Consider the following 26202-nt stretch of genomic DNA (forward strand, 5'->3'; position numbering starts at 1 on the left):
CATAAGAAAGTCACACTCCTGGGTTGCATCCGCCATGGATAGTCCAAAGTATATCACATGATGTATGATTTAACCAGGACCCCATTTTTTACTTATGAGCTCCTTTACTCCTGAACTGCCTGACCGGTTTCGCCGATTCCCATCAGCTGCATCAGGGCAAAATACCTCTCAAAAATAAAATTCTTAATCTGTGGGGAATTTGTAAATTGTGTATTATGTGTAAACTCTGTGTCATTTTTTTTTGCACTTGGTGAGTAGGGTCCAAATCAACCTATTTTGTGGTTATTATGTTATTGATGAGCTGGTGATCCCCCCCTCCTTTTTCCAGGGACATTTAGAAAAGTAACAAACAACTGGCCACTGCTCCACCTATCACTGGCCTTCACAACAAGGAGCACATGGAAGGAAAACTCATGCAAAACAAAACCAAAGAAAATTTCCAGCTCAACTTGCCAGCCAGTCTGCAACCAACCAAATTATCCTGTCTAACTGTTTGTGTTAAAAACAGGGGTTTAGTTAGCACGTGTTTGAAAATACATGCGTTGGCTGCAGAGCCGCTCCAAAACACCCAAGTATTATCTGCAGTCCTAACTCTATAGATTTTTCAGAGCCTCCATAGTAGAAGCACATGCACTGTAATGGGTAGATAGAGGGCAGGTGAACCTGGAGGGAGCTCACTCCTCCCTAAAGGCACAGGGGCACACTGGACACCTAGCACATAGCAATATGGCAGCAAAGGTGTCCAGTGTGTCCCCTCACCAATATTACATCAGTAACAAACAAATGGACCCTGCCCCCACCTATAACTGGCCTTCAAAGCAAGGAGCACATGGAAGGGCAACGAATGCAAAACAAAACCAAAGAAAATTTCCAGCTCAACTCAGCAGCTAGTCTGCAACCAACCAAATTATCCTGCCTAACTGGGATGATCCTGTAGGGCTCGGAGGATGGAATCATGGCATAGTGGGGGAAATTGGCATTAAAAACGCCTGGAGGTGTCAAGGCACTGGAGCAAAGGGAAGATAAGAGACACAGGATGGCGCAGAGCTGAATATAAATGCTCCTCTTTTGAAGTACACACTTAAAGCTGAACTCCAGCAGATATAAAATACACAAATGAATGCAGCTCAGTATTAATTAATATATCCCTAAATGTATTCTATTTTTAAATGTAAGCAGCGTATACTACTAGGATCAAGCAAAGGCATAACCGCTATTTACTCATCTTTTAAGAGTGACTGTACTTTTTTCAATGGCTGGCATGTATTCACGTCTGTTTTCCTTCCAACTTTACAGTTGTGGCAATTGTCAGGAGCATTTGGTAGGGTCCCTCAAACTTTGGTCCCAGGGGGGCTTTACGTGTTCTTTCACTAGGACCCAATCTCCTGGCTGTAAATCATGTGTTCCAGTTACTTGATCTGGAATAGAATCAAAAACAAGCTTTTGTGTCATAGTTTCTTGTGCAAGGCAATTACATAAGCAGCAAGATCATTATACATTACAGCAGTCTGATGTGGAAAATACAATCCTGTCTAAGGTGGGCTCCCAAACAAAATCTCATATGGCTCGAATTCTCTGTCCTATAGGTAGGGGCAATAGTTCTGGCCACTGTTTCTTCACTGACCCTTCCTCTCTTTCCTGCATTAGTTTAGCTAACTTGTTCTTAATAATTCCTTTGTATTTTCCTTCGTTATCTGAACTCTGGGGATGATAAGAGGTATGAAAGGCCTGCTCAATTCCCAACTCTTTGCATATAATTTGCATGATTTGTCCAGTGAAATGTGTTCCATGTTCGCTGTCTATGGTTTCAGGGACTCCAAAACGGCATATTACTTCATTTTCCTTGCACAAGAGTCCATCTTGGTCTTTCCTTGCTCCATTCCTTTCCATGATTTCATTCCAGTTATCGGGTGCGGATTCTTACAGTTTCCTGATTAGTTTTTTCGCCGTCGGTACTCGTTCTCTAGTTTCCTCCAATCTTTTACGAGCTTCTTCTTCTTTTGAAAAATCAGTGACTAGAGTCATAATTTTCTCCATTTGTGTTTCAGCGGTCTTCCTAGCAGTATAATCAACCAACTGGTTTCCTTTTTCTTCCATGGTTTGTCCACCAGTATGTGCCTTAACCTTCAGGATAGCGACTTCTTTTGGGAGGGGGACTGCTTCAAAAAACTATTGAACATATTTCCAGTTTTGAATTGGTTCTCCTGCAGCAGTTGTGAATCCTCTGCTCTTCCATATGGGTCCATAGTCGTGAACTACACCCAGAGCAGGCATCGCTAAATGACAGCCCTTGGTCCAGGTACAGCCCCAATCACTCTCCCACCCGGACCGCAGCGGTCGCGCCATTTAGGAGCCTGTTCTTCTTTCAGCCGTCACGCTTTCATCTTCGCAGATATAACAGCTGGAGGCAGGACAATTCATTGAAAAGGATCAGAATGCTAATTTTCTGCTTGATATAGTGCTTTTTTTACTCATTTCAATCTTAAGTGCAGCCATTATTTGCTGCCCATTATTTTATGTTAAGGGGCACACTGATGGACACAGCAAAAGGTATCCATCAGCATGCCCCTTAACATAAAATGTACCCATCAGAGTGCCCCTTAACATAAAATAAGGGGCATGCTGATGGGCACATATTATGTTAGTGGGCTCATGCTGATGGGCACATATTATGTTAAGGGGGCTCTCTGATGGGACACCTGATGTAAGGTGGCACTTTGATGAGGACACCTGATGTAGGGGGGCACGCTGATGGGAACACCTGAGGTAAGGGGGGAATGTGATGGCGACACCTGATGTAAGGGGCACTTTGATGAGGACACCTGATGTAAGGGGGCACTATGATGGGGACACCTGATGTAAAGAGGCACTCTGATGGGCACACCTAATGTAAAGGAGCACTTTGATTGACACACCCAATTTGATGGGGACAAATGATGTAAGGGGGCACTCTGACGATGGCATCTAATATAAGGGGGCCTTCTGATGAAGAAACATGGTTTAAGTGGGCACTCTGACAGGAATACTTGTTGTAAGGGGGCATTCTGATAAGGGCCACCTGATATAATGGGGTACCCTGACGGAGGCAACTGTTTTTATGGGGGGACCCAATGTAATAAATCACTCTGGTAGGCGCACCTGATCTAAGGGGGAACACTACTGGGGACATTTACGGAGTATTACCAGAGTGTGTGGATGAAACATTAGGAAAAGCACCAGAAAGCGTGGCTGCGACAAAAAAAAGAAAGTAGAAGCGTACAATCTTTCATGGCACAGACTTGGGATTCGGACCTCGGCCAGAAGAACATTTTAGTGGCCGGACCTCCTTGAATTTTAATTCACTACCCGTGACCTAGAGCATACCTGCTATCAGTATAGATGTTGGCTGATTGATCCTTTGTGGTCTCACAAGCCATAGTGAGTGCTACCAATTTGGCAACCTGCGCCGAGAGTGTTGAAGAGAGTAATTGGGTCTCAACCACTTCATCCAGTGTTGTCACCGCATATGCCGTTCTTGGGACTCCGTCCTTGTATAGGCGTGAACCGTCTACAAACAGGATCAGATCAGGATTTTCAAGAGGAGTGTCCTTTACTGGGGAGATTTGCTGCATTTCTTCTTCCATGAGTTCCAAGCAATTGTGATCACTCTCCTCTTCAAGGTCTCCTTCCCGCTTTGGGAGAAAGCTGTCAGGGTTGATTGTAGTACATCTTCTCACTTCTATTTCTCCTGATTCAAGCAGGATTGTTTCATATTTGCTCAGTCTTGCTGATGACAAATGTTTGGTCTCTGCTCTTTTTAGGATTTAATTTGCTGCATGTGTTGTGTAGACTGTCAGAGGCTGATTCATCCTTACAATGGCAACCTTCTCAATTAGTAATGCAGCAGCTGCAACTGCTCTTGCACAGGTTGCTGTTCCTTGAAGGATTGAGTCCAGTTGTACGTTTTCATAGGTCACTATGTGTGTTCCTGATGGTGACCTCTGAGTAAGGACTCCATTGCCAGTAGCTCCCTTGACAGAACAATATAATTGGAAGGGCCTGTTTTGGTCAGGCAATTTGAGAGCGGGCACAATCTGAATATCAGCTTTCAACTGGTTGAAGGCATCCTCCAATTCCTTGGGGTATAGTTAGGGCAGCAAACAAGGGTTTCGACTTGGTGTTAGCATCTGGTATCCATTGTCTCACCTATGACACCATCCCAATGAATTCCCTAAGTTGCTTGTGGTTTTTTTCAGCTGAGGCATTTTAATTATTGTCCATTTTCTTTTAATGGTAATGTGCTTGGTTCCAGGGCCCAGGCAGTGACCAAGGAATTTCACATGAGGCCTACACCATTGTACCTTTTCCTTTGACACCCTGCAATTCTGTTCACTGAGATATTTCAACAGAGAAAGAGAGTCTTGTTCACAACATTTTTTTGTGTCTGCACATAGCAAGATGTCATCAATGTACACTTTAATCACTGTGCCTTCATGGGCTGGCTGTCATCCGTTCAGGATTGTCATCATGGCCTTTGAGAATTCACTTGGTGAGGAAACCATTACTTGTGGAATTCTTGTCCAGGTATACATTTCTCCCTGCTTTATAATGTCCCCTTTTGTCATCTTTAGAGCTATATCTAGCCTTTCTTTCTCCCATCCTCTATCCCTCTGTAGGGCTCTATTTTAAGCACTCTGAGGATATATGCTTTTAGTATTTAACCCGATTTGGGTTAACATACTCCTCGAAGTGGGCTCTTTACAGTGATTTACTTTTGAATAATATACTATATTTCTGCAATATATTATCATGTGATTGCATTATGCGACCAACATTTGTTTCTCTCAAACATTTAATTAGGTAATCACCTTTACTAGCAACATCCCCTTCAATTAAAACCCCCCTAACCCCCCCCCTTTTTTTTTTTTTTTTCCCTTTCACCCCCACGTGGTGGATTTACCGGCCGGCAGTTTTGAGGTTACAATCATGCCTAGGCTTATTCTCGTTTTTGTCTCATGGGGAGGTTACCCACAGGCTAGGAGCCCAGCACGGGTGAGATATTCCTCCTTGGGACCCCAAATTCATTTTGGATGTCCCTTTATCATCTGGAGAAATTATGCGTTGTACAGCTGGATAAATCCCCCATTTTTTTGTGGGAAGCTCCATGTCTGAACCCCTGATTCTTCAGGGGGTTAAACGCTATCACCCGTGCCGGGGCGATATCTGACAAGATTTTTCCCCCCAGTATCTACAGGCATTAGTAATTCCCTTTATAAAAGGGTATTGGCACATTTATATATTTTTTTGATTTTCCTATAAACGGTCATTATTATTCATTACTCCTTGAATTTGCAGCCCTTTTTACATATACGTTTTTGGAATTGATTTTTTGTGCTAAATATGCCCTATAGTCCCACTGCTCCAGGTTTTCCCTTTATACAACTCCCCGGACCATTGGAATTAAGGGCGGATATTCTAATCATGCCCTTCGGTGAGTCTGGGCGGAAGTCCACCACCGTAGCTAATGCTCCGTGGAACGCTGTAAGATTTATCGAAACCGGATGTGATGTCACCGTCAAGACTCGCGGCATTTTCCGTGATACTCAGACGGACATTACGACATCACTCAAGGTCGACTTTTCACCCCTACGTAACCACGCGATACTCAATGGGAAATCACGGACCTGGTTTTTCATACTTAAGGGAACGCCGAGAGCCAGTCCGGTGAGTGATCTCTCCGTGATAGGATAGAATTGATGTTCCTCTAAGCCTCTTCACTAACCAGTAAGTACCTGTGGGGGACCTTTGGTTGCTAGAACGCCTTCTGCACACTGACTGAGGAGAATCTTTTCCTTACACATATATTCTTTTGGGCCGGTAGGTGAATCCCATCAGCTGTTTCGTCAGTCTTGGGATCCTGGGCTGTCCTCACTGGCGGACTAATCCATTGTGTGTTTGCTGCTCTCTTCCTCAGACGGTATCTATACATACAATTCGTTTTATTGTGGACATCATTGACTGATATGGCATTTTGGATAGGCAACCAGAAATATATATTATAATTCTTCATATCTTAGGCAAAGCAAAACATTGATATTGAATTGATTCGGAACAGTAGTGCGTTCCTTGGTGGATATTGCATCTTCTGGATTTGTCTGGATATGGTAGTTAATTCATACCAACACGGAGGTAAGGCAATTCCTTACTCCATTTACATACATCCATAAGCTTTTATATCTTTATGTAATTATGCATATGTATTCCAGGCAAATGATATTTATCTGAAGCTTTGGATTACATCATAGCCATATTTTCTACTCACATCCTGGTGGACTTTTTATCCATCCAAGCCACTTGAGTCACTTTGGATGTCCCACCCCAACACGGAGGTAAGATACTCCAAACAACAAAAGGTTTCCTATCATACATTTTTATTATACATTTTACTTGAGGACAATCCATTTTTTGGTCCTTTCTTTCTTTTCTCCAGTACCCCCTTTTTTCTTTTTGTGTCTTTTTATCCGCCTTTAGGGGTCACTACTATTTAAAGTTCCAAGAGGCACACCCTCCTGAGGACGATTATTGTCAAGGTGATTGAAACCCTTTCCACCATTTGAGGATCCTTCTCCTCTCAGTCCCCATACATCACTTATTCCCCCCTGGATCATTACAGCAGGTGAAGTGACCTGAAATTACAGATATATAGGGAATTTTGCTTATCAAGTGAATTTCCCTAACATTGAACTGTTATTCGTAGGTAAAGAGGATACAAATTTAATATCAACACCTGACTCTAGCTCCTAATCTGCGGGTTTTAAACATATCTCCCCCTCTGAACAATACGAGTGGCTTCGAGCATCTGCCGGTATGTAAACACCTACCGTGTGGTATCTTGTGCACTTTCTCTTTTTTTCCCCTCCTTCTTTCCCCACCCCTCCTTCCCCATCCCCCCCCCTTTTTTTTTTTTTCTCCCCCTCCCCTCCCCTCCTTTTCTCCCCCCCCCCTTTCCCTTTTTTTTTTTTTTTTTTGGGAATGCATGTTCTTTTTGGTATATTTACAACAAACCAATAAGTGATATTACCTTACAAAATGAAATAATATGTTGTCGCAACTGCAAAAAACTCTGATATGGATGATGTGATATACAAAGTGCATGCTATTATATTTTGTTCTGTTTTCTTGGATTTATTTGTGGCATATGATTATGCTTTCCAGGAAGACATGCAGATTCCCTGAGGAAGACTCTGGTATTACACAATTTCGAAACGCGTTGGATTCTGCCATGCATCTGCAATTATACTGTATCGTATTTTGAATGTATCATTACCTATCTGATTGATCCTTTACAATCACAATTGTTCCAATAAATTGTTTATTTTATTTCAACTTATCTTTTTCCAAGAGATCCTTACTAGTTACCTTTAAAGTCCCACCCTTCTTAGGGGGTCTTCTCCTTCCTCTTCTTACATTTCTCCCTAAAACCGGAAAGCAAAGAGTTTTTGGCTTTTAAACAATATACTGTGAATCACTGGCAAACATCCCAATAATTAAACAACAAACAATCCTAGAGAACAGTGGGACTTTCAGGGCCAATGTGGGAGGTATGATCACAAATAGAGCTCAAATATTTTCATAAAAACATATTTATTGAATCACAAAGATAAAAAAGAAAAAATGAATTAACGTGCACATACAAAAAAAATATAAGAACATGCTCCCTGTGGGAACGCTGATACAAGATACCAAATTAGTAACAGTATAGTCTCTGTTGAGCACAGTCTATAGGTCCCCAAAAATCCGACATGTTTCGCCCAAGGCTTCCTCAGAGCCAGAGAGACCTTAAAGACAGTTGTTCCCATGAGATCATGGACAGAAGATATCATGTCCCGGGCAGGCGTCGGGACCATGTGAAACAGGGACGGCCACCGTAAAGGATACAGGTAAGATTGGATCATGAATCACAGTACAAACACCCAGAAACCAGAGAAACAGAAAACTGGGGTATCCAGATAATGGGTTAATACATAGGGTAACCAGGTCCCCTCCTAAAGCCAATGGGTACAGCATCCATAGTTGGAGAGTCCTTTCACCAGGATGTAAAACTTGTGCATGTGACCTACCAATTAAATTGTATCACGTCAGGTTCATATATCAGGCTTGTCATCATGGCCTTTGAGAATTCTCTTGGGGAGCAAACCATTTCTTGTGGAATTCTTGTCCAGGTATACATTTCTCCCTAAAACTGGAAAGCAAAGAGTTTTTGGCTTTTAAACAATATACTGTGAATCACTGGCCAACATCCCAATAATTAAACAACAAACACAATCCTAGAGAACAGTGGGACTTTCAGGGCCAATGTGGGAGGTATGATCACAAATAGAGCTCAAATATTTTCATAAAAACATATTTATTGAATCACAAAGATAAAAAAAAGAAAAAATGAATTAACATGTGCACATACAAAAAAAATATAAGAACATGCTCCCTGTGGGAACAATGATACAAGATACCAAATTGGTAACAGTATAGTCTCTGTTGAGCACAGTCTATAGGTCCCCAAAAATCCGACATGTTTCGCCCAAGGCTTCCTCAGAGCCAGAGAGACCTTAAAGACAGTTGTTCCCATGAGATCATGGACAGAAGATATCATGTCTCAGGGCAGGCGTCGGGACCATGTGAAGCAGGGACGGCCACCATAAAGGATACAGGTAAGATTGGATCATGAATCACCATACAAACACCCAGAAACCAGAGAAACAGAAAACTGGGGTATCCAGATAATGGGTTAATACATAGGGTAACCAGGTCCCCTCCTAAAGCCAATGGGTACAGCATCCATAGTTGGAGAGTCCTTTCACCAGGATGTAAAACTTGTGCATGTGACCTACCAATCTAATTGTATCACGTCAGGTTCATATATCGGGCCTGATCAGCCAAATGGTAGGGGCTAGCATTGTTAGATCCCAGGGTATCTTGATATCAAGCTGCTTTCTTATACTGCCGTGCTTCACAGATGCCAGCCTTTTGGCTTTCTTCATCCAGGGCAACACTAAAGAAAGCATTGGCCAAGTCTTTTACGGTGTACACCCTTGTTCCTGTAGGTATATCATTGAGCAAAGTACTAGGATTTGGAACAACATGAGTGTCTTCCTCAATGATCTGATTGACGGCCCTTAAATCATGTACCATTCGATATACTGGCTTCTCTCCCCTTTTTACCTTTTTCTTTACAGGAAACAATAGAGTTTGTGCTCTGCTCTCTGTTTTCTTTATAACACCTGCTTCAAGTAGTTATTTTATTTGTATTCGTTTACCGGTGAGTTGATCTACGCATAGTGGGTATTCTGGTATACGTGCTTTTATTTTTTCTTTTACTGGAGGGGCTTGTAGATGTAGAAGCCCCACGTCATACTTTCCCTTGGCCCAGAGAGTATCAGGTGTTTGGGCAACAATTTCAGGTGGAATATTGCTTTCATTCTCTTCCTCTAGTTTCATTGCTGTCAATCCACATATAATTTCCTCATCTAATTTTCCAACATGTACTTCTACTCCATTAGGTGTATACTGTATGCAGGCTTGTAAGCGATTCAGTAAGTCTCTTCCCAGTAGATTATGTGGTACAGTGTCAGGGACAAGTAGCTTATGAAACATATTATAGTTTCCAATCCCTATTTGTATGGGGGGCCTTTCCTTGAGAGGGGTGGACTTTCCTCCCACTCCAATTGCTAGTGGCCCAGATGTAAGGGGGATGTCCTTTTGGTAGGAAGGGCTTTTGAACTATAGTCCAGGTGGAGCCAGAATCAACTAAGTATGAAATTTCCTGGTCTATTAATTGTGGAAAACGTAATATTACAAAAGCTTCCTTACCATGTGTCTCAGAAATGCACAAGTTAGCCTCTGTCCTCTCAGAGAATTTGTGATGCTTTGCTAGTCATTCATCACATTCCCCCTCCTTCTTCTGTTTACGTTTATCAGGCAGTCTGCACCTTCTAGGAAGATGCCCAATCCTGCCACAATTAAAGCACTTCCTGGCGTCTCTTTGAAAGTTTTTAGCTCCTTGAGCCTGATCTTGTGCCACAAAAGCATTAAACCTCTTCTCTTTGCTTTTTTCTTCTTGAGCCTCAGTACTGCTGCACACTTCCCTCAGCAAAGCCCATTCATATCCCTTCCACTCTGGTTTTGTTGCTATTAATCGTTTTCTTGTTGATTCCTTAAGTCCCATCACAACAGCATTCTTACAACCTATGGCAGTAATGTTAGTACGATCAGTCACATCTACCCCCACTGTTTCTGCCATGGTCTGGGCACGTTTAAAGTAATCAAAAACATCCTCAGTCTTGTCTTGTCTCACATCTAGCAAGCCACCTGATTTGTTCTGCGAGGGCCATTCATTTATAATTCTATCACATTCCATCCACTTCCTTTGTAATGTGTCTGTTGTCTTATCTTCAGCTAGAAATTGGAAGTCTCCCCTGCCTGTAGGGCATATTGTGACATTAGCATTGTCGTCTGCACTTTTCTGTGCGACCTTGTTTAGATCAGCGGATCCAAGAACTATTCTCAGCAATTGAGCCATCTCTGGCCAACATAGATCCTAAGTTTCTTTTAATTTTTTCATTTCCTGCATAAAGACAGCTTTGTCTTTTGAGGGATGTGGGAAATCCTTTGTAAGTGTGTGCATTTCCCCTGGGGAAAAGGGCTAATAACTGGTACTTGTTGTAACTATCGGTTGACCATCGTCTAGTTCTTGTCTTGTATTGGTAATTACACCAACAGGATATGCATTATATCTTAAGCAAAGTACAGCTTCATTTTCTTCCTGGGCAGCTATACTCTCTAAGTCTTGTATAACTTCCCTGTACGGTGGTTCCTGTCTTACCTGATAACTTGGAGGAGGAGGAGGATGTGGATCTGATTTAAAGGGTGCTGCAGAAGACATGGATATTGAGGGGCGGACTTGGGATGACCTTTTAGATGAAAAAGGGGTCTTTATCTCATTTTGACTATCATCACTGTCCTCATCCTTGCTAGGCCCATTCTCTGCTTTAACTGTCTCATTCTCTGCTTTTTTTATTTTTTCCCTTTTTGCTCTGCTTTTATAACTTACATTGTCCCAGGATAATTGTAACTTATCCACCATCTCTGACAGGTTTTGTTCACAAATTCGTCTTTTTTTCACATTTAGATAACACTTGCATTGACTTGTCTAAATCTTTCTTACTAGGCCCATCAGTAATATGTGTAAGAAAACTCTTAACAGGTTCATGACCAGTCAAAATTCCATCACATTGCATACTTTCAAAGATAAAAAATTGTACACATTTAATAGTGCCATAGGAGGAACAACAACAATTTAACCCTTATTACTCTAAATTATAAATAAATTTACTAGGATTCACAGACTTGCATTGGTAAAAATGGCCGAGGCCTTTATTATAACTTTACAAAAATTTTTAAACCTAGTTCAGCCATAGAGCTCGAACTAAACTGATAACACACATTTTACTCAAATATGTAACTTAGCCATGAAGCCCAAGTTACCCATAAATAATTAATATATAATTAAAAACAACCTCAACAACAAAGTTGTCACACAGAAAATAATTCAAAAACAAAGAAAAAATGACATAGGGGACGGGTGGGAGAGACAAAGTCTCGGTCTGCTCCCGCTAACTGATGCTGCTAACGGATTTGTCTTGTTCTTTTATAGGGAACTGTTGGGATTCAAGGTTTCAAAATTTAATATTTAGACCAATCCTTTAAAAGGTTAAACTAACTGTCCAATTGTTTAAATTTATTTAACTGACCTATCAGCATACTGTGCTTAACTGGCCAATCGCCAATTACCCTTGTTGTTGTCCTGCCATGGCCCCATACATGCATGGCAGGTATTTCAACCAGCCCTGCATTTTCATGGTGCCATAGGAGGAACAACAAAAATTTAACCCTTATTACTCTAAATTATAAATAAATTTACTAGGATTCACAGACTTGCATTCGTAAAAATGGCCGAGGCCTTTATTATAACTTTACAAAAAATTTTTAACCTAGTTCAGCCATAGAGCTCGAACTAAACTGATAACACACATTTTACTCAAATATGTAACTTAGCCATGAAGCCCAAGTTACCCATAAATAATTAATATATAATTAAAAACAACCCACAAGCCTTGCTCAACCATTAAGAGCAAGTTACCACCACCACGCCAGAGGCCTTCTCAACGCAAGTCTGCATATCTAAATTGAAGATATCAATGGCAACATCAGAAAGATGAACTCCATCGGGTCTGTAAAATCCAATCAAACCTCCCTCCAAATCTTCATGTCGAAACGAAAAACCGCCAACATAAGGCATGAATTTCGCAACAGCTCTATTAAGTCTTTTCCTATTTCTTTCTAAAAAATTTAAATCACCAGATAACCAACCCAAGCGGGGGATTATCTCAGAAAAAACAAACGTACAATTAACAAATAAAGACTTACATTGTAAAATATCAGACTTAATATGTAAGAGGAGATCAATAATCTTCCTAGAACTGATATCATTGCCCCCTAAGTGAAGGATAACAATATCCGGAGGAGGCCAGCAATGACTAAGCTCTATGAAGGTACAAAGCAACTCCTCCCACTTCATTTCCCTCCTGCCATACCAAAAAGTCCGAACCATATCAGCAGAGAATCCCAGATTAGTGCCATACGTTCTCAAAGCAGCTCTTCTGTGGGCCCAAAAGACGTACGAGTGCCCAAGGATCCAAACATTCTTGGCCAAACCTGAAATCAGATGTAAAATTTAGGTCTGATGTAAGACTTAAAAGCAGAAGAACACCATCTACCCAATTCCTATATAGAAGATTCAGAAAAACCCAAACCTGCAGCCGTAGTAGCTGCCCTAATCCTGAATGAATGTGAGGTAATAGGTAAATGGCTCAAATTCAAATGTTGCAAGCATTTTTTCAGCACAGCCCCAAATTGAAAAGTCGTCAATGGGGACCCGTCAAGATGAACAAAAAATTGTAAAAACGGTAAGGGCCGAAGACACAAATAACTCTCGGCCAATGTGACCGGGCAAACAGCAAGATCAGACATACGATCCAATGAAATCCATTGGCCAATCCCTTGCTGGTCAGTCTTGGATTTCCTCAGGAAAATACGCATAGTATTACCAACAATTGATAAGTCACCAAAATGAAGACCATTAGCAGCGCTAGACTTACTTGCTTAAAGTTCTGAGATGCGAAAAGCACCAAAATAGCACATAGAGAAAGCACAACCAAACAATTTCGCTTCATAAGCAGATATACAGACAGCCAACGTAGCCGAACAAATATCCGTTAGAAGAGAAATTGACACAGCAAATCTCCCATCAACATGGTAATGAGTCTTCTTATAGCCCTTTAGCGCTGTCTTAACAGAGAAAAATTGAAGACAAGAAGAGCCTCCATGAAGCTTGGCAAAAGAAGAAACACCAGCCAAGAGCTTCACAACATGTGAATAGGAATAACCACAGCCCAATAATAGATCTAAAAATTCCAAAATATGATGTTCAGAATAGAAAACAGAATTAAAACCTCTGTTGCAAGAAAAAGAATTCCACCAGGTCCACGCTGAACAATAGAACTTCCATGTAGCTGGGGCAATAGAATTCTTGACTGCCAAATCAACAGCATTCAGACCAAATCCCATAGATGAAGCGGGCAAGGCAGGCCTGAAGGATCCGATCCCGGAGCTAGACTGTGAAAACGCTCCGTGAAGATAGACAATTGATCGCAAAAACAACACCTTTATTGTCAGAGTGTAACAATATCCTTTTATTACAAACATTTTCACCCCACAACTCAAGAGCCACTAAAACAGGGAATAATTCTAAAAGAACAATACAGCTAGTAAAACCTCTCAAAATCCAAGAATGTGGCCAGGAAGCAGCGGACCAATGTCCGTCCCAAAAGACCCCGTAGCCATGTGCACCAGAGGCATTAGTGAATAGAGACAAAGCCTCAGAAGAGCAAAATTCTTCTTGCCACAAAGATGAGCCATTAAAATATCTCAAAAACTTAAACCATACCCAAAGATCCTCTTTAATAGCAGGAGACAAAATCACGAATTCAGAAGGAGAAACACCAGCTATTGCCCTATACAAGCGTTTTGTAAACGCCCTGCCCATAGGCATCACTCTAGAAGCAAAATTAAGCAACCCTAACAAGGACTGAATTACTTTCAAACGAACCTTATCTTTACTTAAAAGAAAACGCAAAAGCTGTCTCATCTTATCAACCTTATCAAGAGGCAATCTGAACTCCATGGCAACTGTGTCAATTTGGATGCCCAAAAATTCCAAACAAGTTGTAGGGAGAACCGTCTTACCTTCAGCTAGAGGAACACCAAAAGAACAACATACTATCTGAAATTCAGTCAAAAGAAATAAACACTCAAAAGAATCAGGGGCACCAATAAATAGAAAATCATCAAGATAATGAAGAACTCCAGAAGAACTAGATTTAGACATCACTACCCATTCCAAAAAACACGAAAAAAGTTCAAAATAGGAGCAAGAGATGGAACAGCCCATGGGTAGGCACTTGTCGAAAAAGAAATTGTCCTGAAAAACAAATCCCAAGGAATTAAAAGCAGAAGGAATAATAGGCAGCAAGCGAAAAGCTGACTTAACGTCTGCTTTAGCAATCAATGCTTTACTACCTGCACATCTAATCTTCTGTAATGCATCTTCAAAAGTTGCATATGATACCGAACATAAAGAATGGTCAATATCATCATTCAGGGACAATCCTTCTGGGTAGGAAAGATGATGGATCAATCTAAATTCACCCTTCTCCTTTTTAGGGATAACACCCAGCGGGGAAACCCTGAAATCTTCAAAAGGGGGACAAGAAAAGGGGCCTGCCACCCTACCACACTCAATTTCCTTAATAATTTTTGACCTAACCACATCTGGAAAAACAGCAACAGACGGTAAATTAGGCACAACAACACATCCAGAACCAGAAAAACTGGGAAGGTCAAAACCCATAGAGAAACCATTAAAAAGAATTTCAGCTGCTTCCCTGTCTGGATAAACTTGCAACCAGGGGAGCATTCTTTCCAATCTCACCTGAATTTCCTCTCTTAAGAAAAAGCTGTTCTTTGGCGGGATGTCCCACCAAAGAAGAACCTTTCTTGAAACATTTTACAGCGGGATGAGACCCATCACAAAAAGAACATTCGTGTCTAAACTTACACGTCAGAGGCCATTTACATAAACCATCATTAAACCCAAAACATACTCCTTTACGGTGTTGTCCAAAAGAAGTAGATTTTTGTAAAGCTACATTTTTCTGAGGCAACAAAAGATTCAGCCAAAGGCCTACATCTTTTACTCCCCAAGTAAGAGACTTGTGGATGGACATTTCCTGACGGAACGACTCATCGTATGAAAACCATCCTAATCCTGGAAAATTTTTATAAGCCTCTAAGACGATGTCTAAGTGCTGGAAAAGACCGCTGCATAATTTAGGATTACGTTCACCTAAATACTAGCATATATACAGAAACCCTGCAGCCAGTTATTAACCAGCTCACATCCGCGCTACAGCCTATATACGGCTGCAGCGCGGACTTGAATTTTCGGGAGGCCGTTTTTAAACGGCCTCCCATAAACACGCCCTCCGCGCACTCCCGCGAGCGCGCATCGGGCAGAAGCTGTGTTGGCCGTGTCCCTTGGACACAGCCAATCACAGATCGAGACGAATGGCCAATCACAGCGGCCATTCGTCACGATCGAGGCATCCAATGAGAGATGATCTCATATGTAAACATATGAGATCATCTGTCATTGCCTCGGTAGTAACAGACTCCCCGCGCGCTCCCGCGAGCGCGCACCGGGGATAATCTGTGTTGGCCGTGTCCCTTGGACACAGCCAATCACAGATCGTGACGAATGGCCAATCACAGCGGCCATTCATCACGATCGAGGCATCCAATGAGAGATGATCTCAAATGTAAACATTTGAGATCATCACTCATTGCCAGCTCTCCCTCCTCACACACAGACTGCAGTGTGAGGAGAGGAGAGACCGTAAGTGTAAAAAAAAGTGCCCACCAGTGATCACCAGTGCCCACCAGTGTGCCATCAGTGTGCCAAGTGATCAGTGTGCCCAGTGCTCATCAGTGCCCACCAGTGTGCCCACCAGTGTGCCCATCAGTGCCCGCCCAGTGCTCATCAGTGCCGTCCAGTGCTCATCAGTGCCGCCCAGTGCGCATCAGTGCCGCCCAGTGCGCATCAGTGTGCCCACCAGTGCCCACCAGTGTGCCCATCAGTGCCCGCCCAGTGCTCATCAGTGCCGCCCAGTGCTCATCAGTGCCGCCCAGTGCTCATCAGTGCCACCCAGTGCCCACCAGTGTGCCCATCAGTGCCCGCCCAGTGCTCATCAGTGCCGCCCAGTGCTCATTAGTGCCGCCCAGTGCTCATCAGTGTGCCCAGTGCCCACCAGTGTGCCCATCAGTGCCCGCCCAGTGCTCATCAGTGCCGCCCAGTGCTCATCAGTGCCGCCCAGTGCTCATCAGTGTGCCCAGTGCTCAGTGTGCCCACAGCGCTCATCAGCGTGCTCATCAGTGCTCATAAGTGTGCTCATCAGTGTGCCCACAGAGCCCATCACAGTGCCCATCAGTGAGCCAGTTTAACCGTGCCCATCAGTCTCACCGTGCCCATCAGTGTCACCGTGCCCATCAGTGTTACCAATGATGGCAAAAAAAATTTTCTCAGCCGAGGAGGCCTTCAATATCATCAGTGAGGACATGGACAGGGAGCTTTCTGCTTCTGAATCTTCGGAGTCAGAGTCTGACTCCGAAGTAAATTATGAGCCGGTCATTAGCAGCGGGACGCAGACCGACTCCGACGAGGAGGAATACTGCCCGCCTGCCAAACGAAGGTGTTCTGGTGAGGAGGAGGCAGTGCCATCCACCAGCTCCGCAGTGCCATCCACCAGCTTCACAGTGCCATCCACCAGCTCCGCAGTGCCATCCACCAGCTCCGCAGTGCCATCCACCAGCACCACAGTGCCTCGGCAAGAAAGGCCAAGCTCAAGTGGGGTGTCACCTCGCCCCCAAAGGGTTAGGACCAACGCCAGCCTTCCCTATGCCCTTCTGAACCCCCTGTGGCTTCCTCCCAACTCAGGAGAAGCCATCATCCCCCCTTTCACTGCCCAGCCAGGAGTCCAGGTCAACACGGAGAACTTTGCCCCAATTGACTACTTCCGTTTAATTTTTACGGAGGACCTGCTGATGTCCATTGTGGCCCAGTGCAACCTGTATGCACAACAATTTATCCAGAGTAACCCCACATCTTTTTATTCCCGTCCCTTTGAGTGGAGAGACCTAACGGTGGAGGAGTTCAAGATATTTTTAGGCCTCACCTTCAACATGGGACTCCATAAAAAAAAAGCGAACTGCAAGCATATTGGTCAACCAAACCAATCTACCATATGCCCATCTACTCTGCAGTAATGCCCAGGGCCAGGTATTTGATGATCATGAGGTTCCTCCATTTTAACGACAATACCCAGTGCCCTCCCCGAAATTCCCCAGCATTTGACAAGCTGTTCAAAATTCGGCCACTTCTAAATTATTTTTCAGAAATATTCCCTCAATTATTTACCCCAGACCAAAATATATGTGTGGATGAGTCCCTTGTGAAATTTACCGGCAGGCTGGGCATCAAACAATTCATTCCCAGCAAACGGGCCCGCTATGGGGTGAAGCTTTACAAACTATGTGACCGAGCCACAGGGTACACCTATGCCTTCAGGGTGTACGAAGGGAAGGACACCCAGCTGCATCCCCCTGAATGTCCGGACTACATGGGATCAAGCGGGAAAGTTGTTTGGGACCTCATTTACCCTCTCCTTGAAAAAGGCTACCACCTGTACGTAGACAATTTCTACACCAGTTTGCCCCTGTTCCGAAACCTTCACAGAAAGAAGACTCCTGCATGTGGCACGGTCCGAAAAAAACGGAAAGGCTTTCCTCAAAGGCTAGTAAACACCAAGCTGAGAAGAGGGGAGACGACGAGTCTGAGAAATGAGGAAGTTCTGGCTGTGAAGTGGAGGGACAGAAGAGACGTCTACATGTTGTCTTCGATCCACAATGACAACTATGTGGAATCCCAACGAAGGAATGGCCCAGTCCGAAACCCAACATGTGTACATGAGTACAACTTATTCATGGGGGGAGTGGATTTCAACGACCAAATGATGGAACCCTATCTACCCACAAGACGTACCTATCATTGGTACAAAAAAGTAGCAATTTATATTTTTCATTTGGCCATATACAATTCCTACATTTTATACCGCAAATCCACCGAAAGCCCCCAACCCTTCCTTTATTACCTGGAGGAAATCTTCACAACCCTCATATTTCCAAACGGCCCACCAGAAAACATTAGATCTGACGTAATAAGCAGACTGTCTGAACGCCATTTTCCAAGTAAAATCCCTCCCACACAAAGAGACCAAAAACGGCAGAAAAAATGTAGGGTGTGTACCAAGGCAGGAATTCGAAAAGACACCCGCTATTATTGTCCCCAGTGTCCTTCCCAACCAGGCCTCTGTGTAGATGACTGTTTCCGCCGTTACCATACTTGTCTAAATTATTAGTATGGTAAACGTAGTCCTCCGCTTTCACCCCTTATGCCACTGTATGCTCCTGAAATGACCCTGGACTGTTATTCAACGACGCCTTTGCCTGCTGATTTTGTACCTATGTCTGCCTGCTCCGGAACTGACCCTGGCCTGTTTTTTGACCATGCTTCTGCCTGCTGATTCTGTTCATACCTCTGCCTGATCTGGAACTGACCCTAGACTGTTATTTGACCATGCCTTTGCCTGCTGATTTTGTACTTACCTCTGCCTGCTCTGGAACTGACCCTGGACTGTTTGACCACGATTTTTTCCTGCCTCTTGAAGTAGTGGGATTCATACCACAGGGGTCTCACATATGTGAGGGGACCAGAATTGTTTTTCTGGATGAAGAAAACAATTTTTTTTGTTGTTCTTCTTCTCAGATTAGGGTCTGGATCCCGGAGGCTTCAAAGCGATTTGGGTGGGAGAAGCCTCTACCCCTGTCCCCATTCTATCCCGACAGAGGCCCTACTTCTGCCTGCAGGACTACCATCATGCCTCTGCCTGCCGCATGCACTGACACTGGACTGGTATCCTTGCCTGGAGAATTGCATGCACTGTTGCTGACCAAGTCCCTGCCTGCTGCCTGGACTCAACTCCTGTGGATAACTGCGCTTCTAAAACTACAGGTAAGCTTTTGTTTACCCTTTGCTCAGCAGAATGTATTGTGGGGTGTAATTCATGGTAATTCATGGTATGTGCATGCTATGTGTCTTTGCATGTTGGGCCTCTGTATGTGACCTGACTGCGTAAAAGTCTCACACATGTGGTATCGCCATACTCAGGAGGAGTAGCAGAATGTATTTTGGGGTGTCATTTTTGCTATGTACATGCTATGTGTTGGAAATATCTTATAAATGGACAACTTTGTGTAAAAAAAATGCGTTTTCATTTTTTTTCCACATTTTCCGAAAGATTCTGGAAAAAAATGACGTGTTCAAAAGACTCATTATGCCTCATAGAATATACGTTGGGGTGTTTGCTTTCCAAAATGGGGTCATTTAGTGGGCTTTTTCATTGTGCTGGTGCTCCAGGGCCTTCAAAAGTGTAATAGGTGGTTGAGAAATGAAAAGTGTATTTTATGCTCCGAGAACGCCTGGAGGTGCTACTTCAATGTTGGACTTCTGTATGTGGCCTGGCTATAAAAAAGTCTCACACATGTGGTATCGCCATACTCAGGAGGAGTAGCAGAATGTATTTTGGGGTGTCATTTTTGCTATGTACATGCTATGTGTTGGAAATATCTTATAAATTGACAACTTTGTGTAAAAAAAATGCGTTTTCATTTTTTTTCCACATTTTCCGAAAGATTCTGGAAAAAAATGACATGTTCAAAAGACTCATTATGCCTCATAGATTATACATTGGGGTGTTTGCTTTCCAAAATGGGGTCATTTAGTGGGCTTTTCCATTGTGCTGGTGCTCCAGGGCCTTCAAAAGTGTAATAGGTGGTTGAGAACGCCTGGAGGTGCTACTTCAATGTTGGACCTCTGTATGTGGCCAGGCTGTAAAAAAGTCTCACACATGTGGTATCGCCATACTCAGGAGGAGTAGCAGAATGTGTTTTGGGGTGTAGTTGTAAGTATGCATATGCCATGTGAGAGAAATAACCTGTTGAATATGACAATTTTGTAAAAAAAAAAAAAAAAATTAATTTTGCAAAGAATTGTGGGAAAAAATGACAACTTCAAAAAACTCACCATGCCTCTTATTAAATACATTGGAATGTCTACTTTCCAAAAAGGGGTCATTTTGGGGTCATTTGTACTTTCCTGGCTTGTTAGGGTCTCAAGAAGTGAGATAGGCTGTCAGTACATTAGGCGTGATCAATTTTCAATGATTAGCACCATAACTTTTAGACTCTCTAACTTTCACGCAGACCAAATAATGTACACTTATTTGGGTTATTTTTACCAAAGATATGTAGAAGTATACATTTTGGCCAAAATTTATGAAGAAAAATTACTAATTTGCAAAATTTTATAACAGAAACTAAAAAAAAAACGTTTTTTTTTAAAATTTGCGGTCTTTTTTCATTTATAGCGCACAAAATAAAAAGCCCAGTGGTGAATAAATACCATCAAAAGAAAGCTCTATTTCTATGAAAAAAAGGACGAAAAATGTATATGGGTTGAGTGTTGCATGACCGCGCAATTGTCATTCAAAGTGTGAGAGCACTGAAAGCTAAAAATTGGTCTGGATGGGAAGGGGGTTTAAGTGCAAAGTAGGCAAGTGGTTAAACGAGCGAGCAGGGAACTTACTCTTATCAGCATTAGCTTTATCAGTGTCAAATTTGGAAAGCCTGTTACCAGGCAACAATGACAACAGATCTACAAATTCCCCATTACATATCTTATTTTTGACAGAATCCTGTAGGTGAAAACCTAAAGGGGAAAGACTACCGGGCAAAGCCTCCCTATAAGACACTCCAGGTACTACACTAATAGAACTAGGTACATCAAAAGAGCACCCAACACGATCATCAACATTATCTGTACATACCTCCACATTAGATACAGCAACTCGTCCAGCAGGTAGAGAAGTGACAGGCATAAGCTCATTTAAAACAGTGTCAGTACAACCACCCCTAGTAGGAATAACATTACTATTGACAACATCTGCATTTGAACTATCTCGCACTGTATCATCAATAACATTATCACAGACAGAAGAAATAATAGCATACAGTTTGCTAAGAACAACATTAGATAGTTGCTCACCTCCAACTGCGTTGTTAACAACCGCAGCAGATGGAGCCCTTGATTGAAGATTCAAATTCTCACTTCCCGCTGGGTCCAACAGCACTGGAACTGCGACATCAGGAACCGTTGGATGACCACTGACAATAGCCGTTACCTGTGGGGAAGAAATAAAATTATCCGGAGGGGGCACCGGAGCAGCGGCACTAACAGTACCTTTTAATGAGTCTCCCCTTATTAGAAGAACACTTCTTCCGAGGAGCAGGAGCTGACCCGAACCGCCCAGGACGCTTCACTATTCACCGCGGACGACCTCCATCTTGATCGGAACATCTCGGCTCCGTAGAATGACGTTGCCGGAAACCGTCCCCGAATTCATGACGCGACCGGAAGCCGTCAACGGGGTCACGCATCACAGGACGGCCCCTCGATGAGGAAGTTGCGCCCGAAGGGAGGTCAGCAGGAACCGAAATGATGTCACAATTGAGAGACGAAGATGGCGGATCTGACGGCAGCAAAACCGAATCACTCTCTGGAATCGATAAGCACCGCTCCATCCAGGCTTCGCCACCGACTCCACCGGCTCTTTCCATCAATCTCCTAAGCAAGGATTCCATCAGAGGCAAGGAAAAACGATCAAAGTCCAATACAACGTCCTGACAAGGTACAAAGTCTCGGTCTGCTCCCGCTAACTGATGGTGCTAACGGATTTGCCTTGTTCTTTTATAGGGAACTGTTGGGATTCAAGGTTTCAAAATTTAATATTTAGACCAATCCTTTAAAAGGTTAAACTAACTGTCCAATTGTTTAAATTTATTTAACTGACCTATCAGCATACTGTGCTTAACTGGCCAATCACCAATTACCCTTGTTGTTGTCCTGCCATGGCCCCATACATGCATGGCAGGTATTTCAACCAGCCCTGCATTTTCATTCCCTTATCCAACCCTGTCAGTCTGCCTTGATAATTAACATACACAGAGATCCAAGTTGCTATATCATAAACTCCTTTTGGGATTGGATCTGGTCTGTTTTTAGTCCAACCTATAATAGTCTTGGTTTCATTCCTTAACCTCTGTCTGTATCTATCCATCATTTCTGCCAAAGGACTCAATTTACCTCTCTCAGCATTGAGAGGCCTATGGGTTTGCCACTGTCCCATTTCTAGAGTCCTGCTTGAGTCTCTACTACAATTTGGGTCGTCACCTAAATTGTTTCTCCGGGCCACACACAGTAGCCGTCAAATGGCACTTTATTACACTTGCCACACAGGCTTACACTTGCCACACAGGCTCTTTATACCACTACGGTCCTCTGGTCAAACCTTTTCACAAGTCTCACAAATCTATTGATACCCCAAGCATAAAAACGGAACATTAACAATCCACTGAAAAAAATAATAATAGGTTCTATTATTTCTGCAACAAGTGAAATAGAGGAGTTATTTGGGACAGGCTGCATAGCATTACCAATATTCTGGCTTACATTCATTATATCTGACCATCTCACCAACAGCATAAGACTCCTCCAGTCAGCAGAGCTCAGACACCAACTGCTACTTGCCACGGGGGGCAGAATAAGTAAGAACCAAAGGTCTTACCCGTTGCCACTTTTCTGCCCCAAGTGGATTTCACGTCTCTCCGGTCAGGGGGCCACTGGACTGGATCTGAGTCACAGGCACCAGCTGTTACTTAAGGTTAGGGAGTCTTCAAACAAGACCTTCAAGATGAGATAGTGAGTCCAATTTGATGAACGAAAAGGTGCATTTATTCACTGCAGTGGAGGGATACAATATGCAGTGGCTCAATTCATGTGATCTTAGCAAAATAGACAAGTGTGTCTAACTAACAAACATTAGGCTAACTAATTTATAGTAATAAATAAGCATAAGACATAGGCATGTTCTAGGTTGAAATCTAGGTGTGAACCTATAATCAATCCAATCAATGTCCATATCTTCTGAATGGTAAGCTCATAGTATAATGGGCGTTAACATCATGTGACTGACACAAAAAGGGAACTAGCAGCAGTCCGCCATGACAGTTGTTAGTTCAAACTGATTCTGACCACAAATGTCTATTCTTTTAACAAAAAGGAAGGTAGGTGGTTGGTTTTCATCAGGCGGTGAGAGTCATCACAGGTTCAGACTTTTGTTTCCTTCAGTTAACAGAAATGTACATCGACTCCTACAATGAAATGACAGTAATAGGCAAAAGTAACAATATATACAGTCAGGTCCATAAATATTGGGACATTGACACAATTCTAATCTTTTTGGCTTTATACACCACCACAATGGATTTGAAATGAAACAAACACGATGTGCTTTTAATTGCAGACTTTCAGCTTTAATTTGAGGGTATTTACATCCAAATCAGGTGAAAGGTGTAGGAATTACAACAGTTTGTATATGTGCCTCCCACTTTTTAAGGGACCAAAAGTAATGAGACAATTGGCTGCTCAGCTGTTCCATGGCCAGGTGTGTGTTATTCCCTCATTATCCCATTTACAAGGAGCAAATACAATGTCTAGAGTTAATTTCAAGTGTGCTATTTGCATTTGGAATCTGTTGCTGTCAACTCTCAACATGAGAGCCAAAGAGCTGTCACTATCAGTGAAGCAAGCCATCATTAGGCTGAAAAAAACAAAACAACCCATCAGAGAGATAGCAAAAACATTAGGTGTGGCCAGATCAACTGTTTGAAACATCCTTAAAAAGAAAGAACGCACCGGTGATCTCAGCAACACCAAAAGACCCGGAAGACCACGGAAATAAACTGTGGTGGATGACCGAAGAATTCTTTCCCTGCTGAAGAAAACACCCTTCACAACAGTTGGCCAGATCAAGAACACTCTCCAGGAGGTGGGTGTATGTGTGTCAAAGTCAACAATCAAGAGAAGACTTCACCAGAGTGAATACAGAGAGTTCACCACATGATGTAAACCATTGGTGAGCCTCAAAAACAGGAAGGCCAGATTAGAGTTTGCCAAACAACATCTAAAAAAGCCTTCACAGTTCTGGAACAACATCATATGGACAGATGAGACCAAGATCAACTTGTACCAGAGTGATGGGAAGAGAAGAGTATGGAGAAGGAAAGGAACTTCTCATGATCCAAAGCATACCGCCTCATCAGTGAAGCATGGTGGTGGTAGTGTCATGGCGTTGGCATGTATGGCTGCCAATGGAACTGGTTCTCTTGTATTTTTTGATGATGTGACTGCTGACAAAAGTAGCAGGATGAATTCTGAAGTGTTTCGGGCAATATTATCTGCTCATATTCAGTCAAATGCTTCAGAACTCATTGGATGGCGCTTCACAGTGCAGATGGACAATGACCCGAAGCATACTGCGAAAGCAACCAAAGAGTTTTTTGAGGGAAAGAAGTGGAATGTTATGCAATGGCCAAGTCAGTCATCTGACCTGAATCCGATTGAGCATGCATTTCACTTGCTGAAGACAAAACTGAAGGAAAATGCCCCAAGAACAAGCAGGAACTGAAGACAGTTGCAGTAGAGGCCTGGCAGAGCATCACCAGGGATGAAACCCAGCGTCTGGTGATGTCTATGCGTTCCAGACTTCAGGCTGTAATTGACTGCAAAGGATTTGCAACCAAGTATTAAAAAGTGAAAGTATGATTTATGATTGTTAATTTGTCCTATTACTTTTGGTCCCTTAAAAAGTGGAAGGCACATAAACAAACTGTTGTAATTAAAGCTGAAAGTCTGCAGTTAAAGCGCATCTTGTTTGTTTCATTTCAAATCCATTGTGTTGGTGTATAGAGCCAAAAAGATTAGAATTGTGTCGATGTCCCAATATTTATGGACCTGACTGTATATGGTACATAGAGAACACATTTATCAGAACCCCATATATATTTACTTTTTTAAATGCACATGAAAGTACTGTAGTGGTGTATATTAGGCTCATTGGAATACATTCATTCTCATGCCTAATCATTTGTATTGTGTTAAAACTCATCTAAATGTATCTTCTCTTAGACCTAGACTAGAGGAAGTGGGTTGAATGATGCTGGCTATCACACTGAGGACATCTTGTGGTGTAAAATAAGTACTGCAGGGGGGGCTCTGGATTTAAAATTGATATAGAAAAAAGGTGCTTGTTTCAACGCTGAAAAAACAATATACCTGTGTCCCCAATCATTTTCTGATCTCTTTCTTGTTTTGTATTTTACTAACAAGTGTTGCACAGTTTTTAAGAATCTGAAAGAAACTTCCAGATATATTTCTCCCTATGCTTACTTCTGTGTCACATCTTCTGATACTGACAATGCTAAAACGGACAGTGGGAACCAGCTTGTAGATACTGTAGCTTCTGATAATGAACTAGCTGGGGCTCCCGGTAAAGCCTGTAGCTTATGCAATGCAAAGACTGAGAGCAGGAACCTGCTTTAAGTCAGCTGTAATCAGTGGTGCTTGTGCTCAAATTTTTTTTTTTTTGGGGGGGGGGGGGGGGGGGCGCAAACAGAAAAATGTTATAGGCATTGCTTTGCGGCAAAAAACGCTGTAAAAAATTGTGTGACCTTGGGGTCGCAAAAGTGTGAAAGGGGCCTTCAGTAATTAAGGTATAGTGTGCCCCCTTTCAATGCACAGTGACCAGCGTGCCCCCTTTCAATGCACAGTGACCAGCGTGCCCCCTTTCAATGCACAGTGACCAGCGTGCCCCCTTCAAAACAGTACCTGCGTTCCCCCTTCAAAACAGTGACCAGCGTACATGCCCCCTTCAATGCAGTGACCAGCGTACATGCCCCCTTCAATGCAGTGACCAGCGTACATGCCCCCTTCAATGCAGTGACCAGCATATGTGCCCCCTTCAATGCAGTGACCAGCGT

Source organism: Pelophylax lessonae, assembly GCF_965119305.1.
Source record: "Pelophylax lessonae genome assembly, chromosome: 4".
In the NCBI taxonomy this organism is placed as follows: Eukaryota; Metazoa; Chordata; class Amphibia; order Anura; family Ranidae; genus Pelophylax; species Pelophylax lessonae.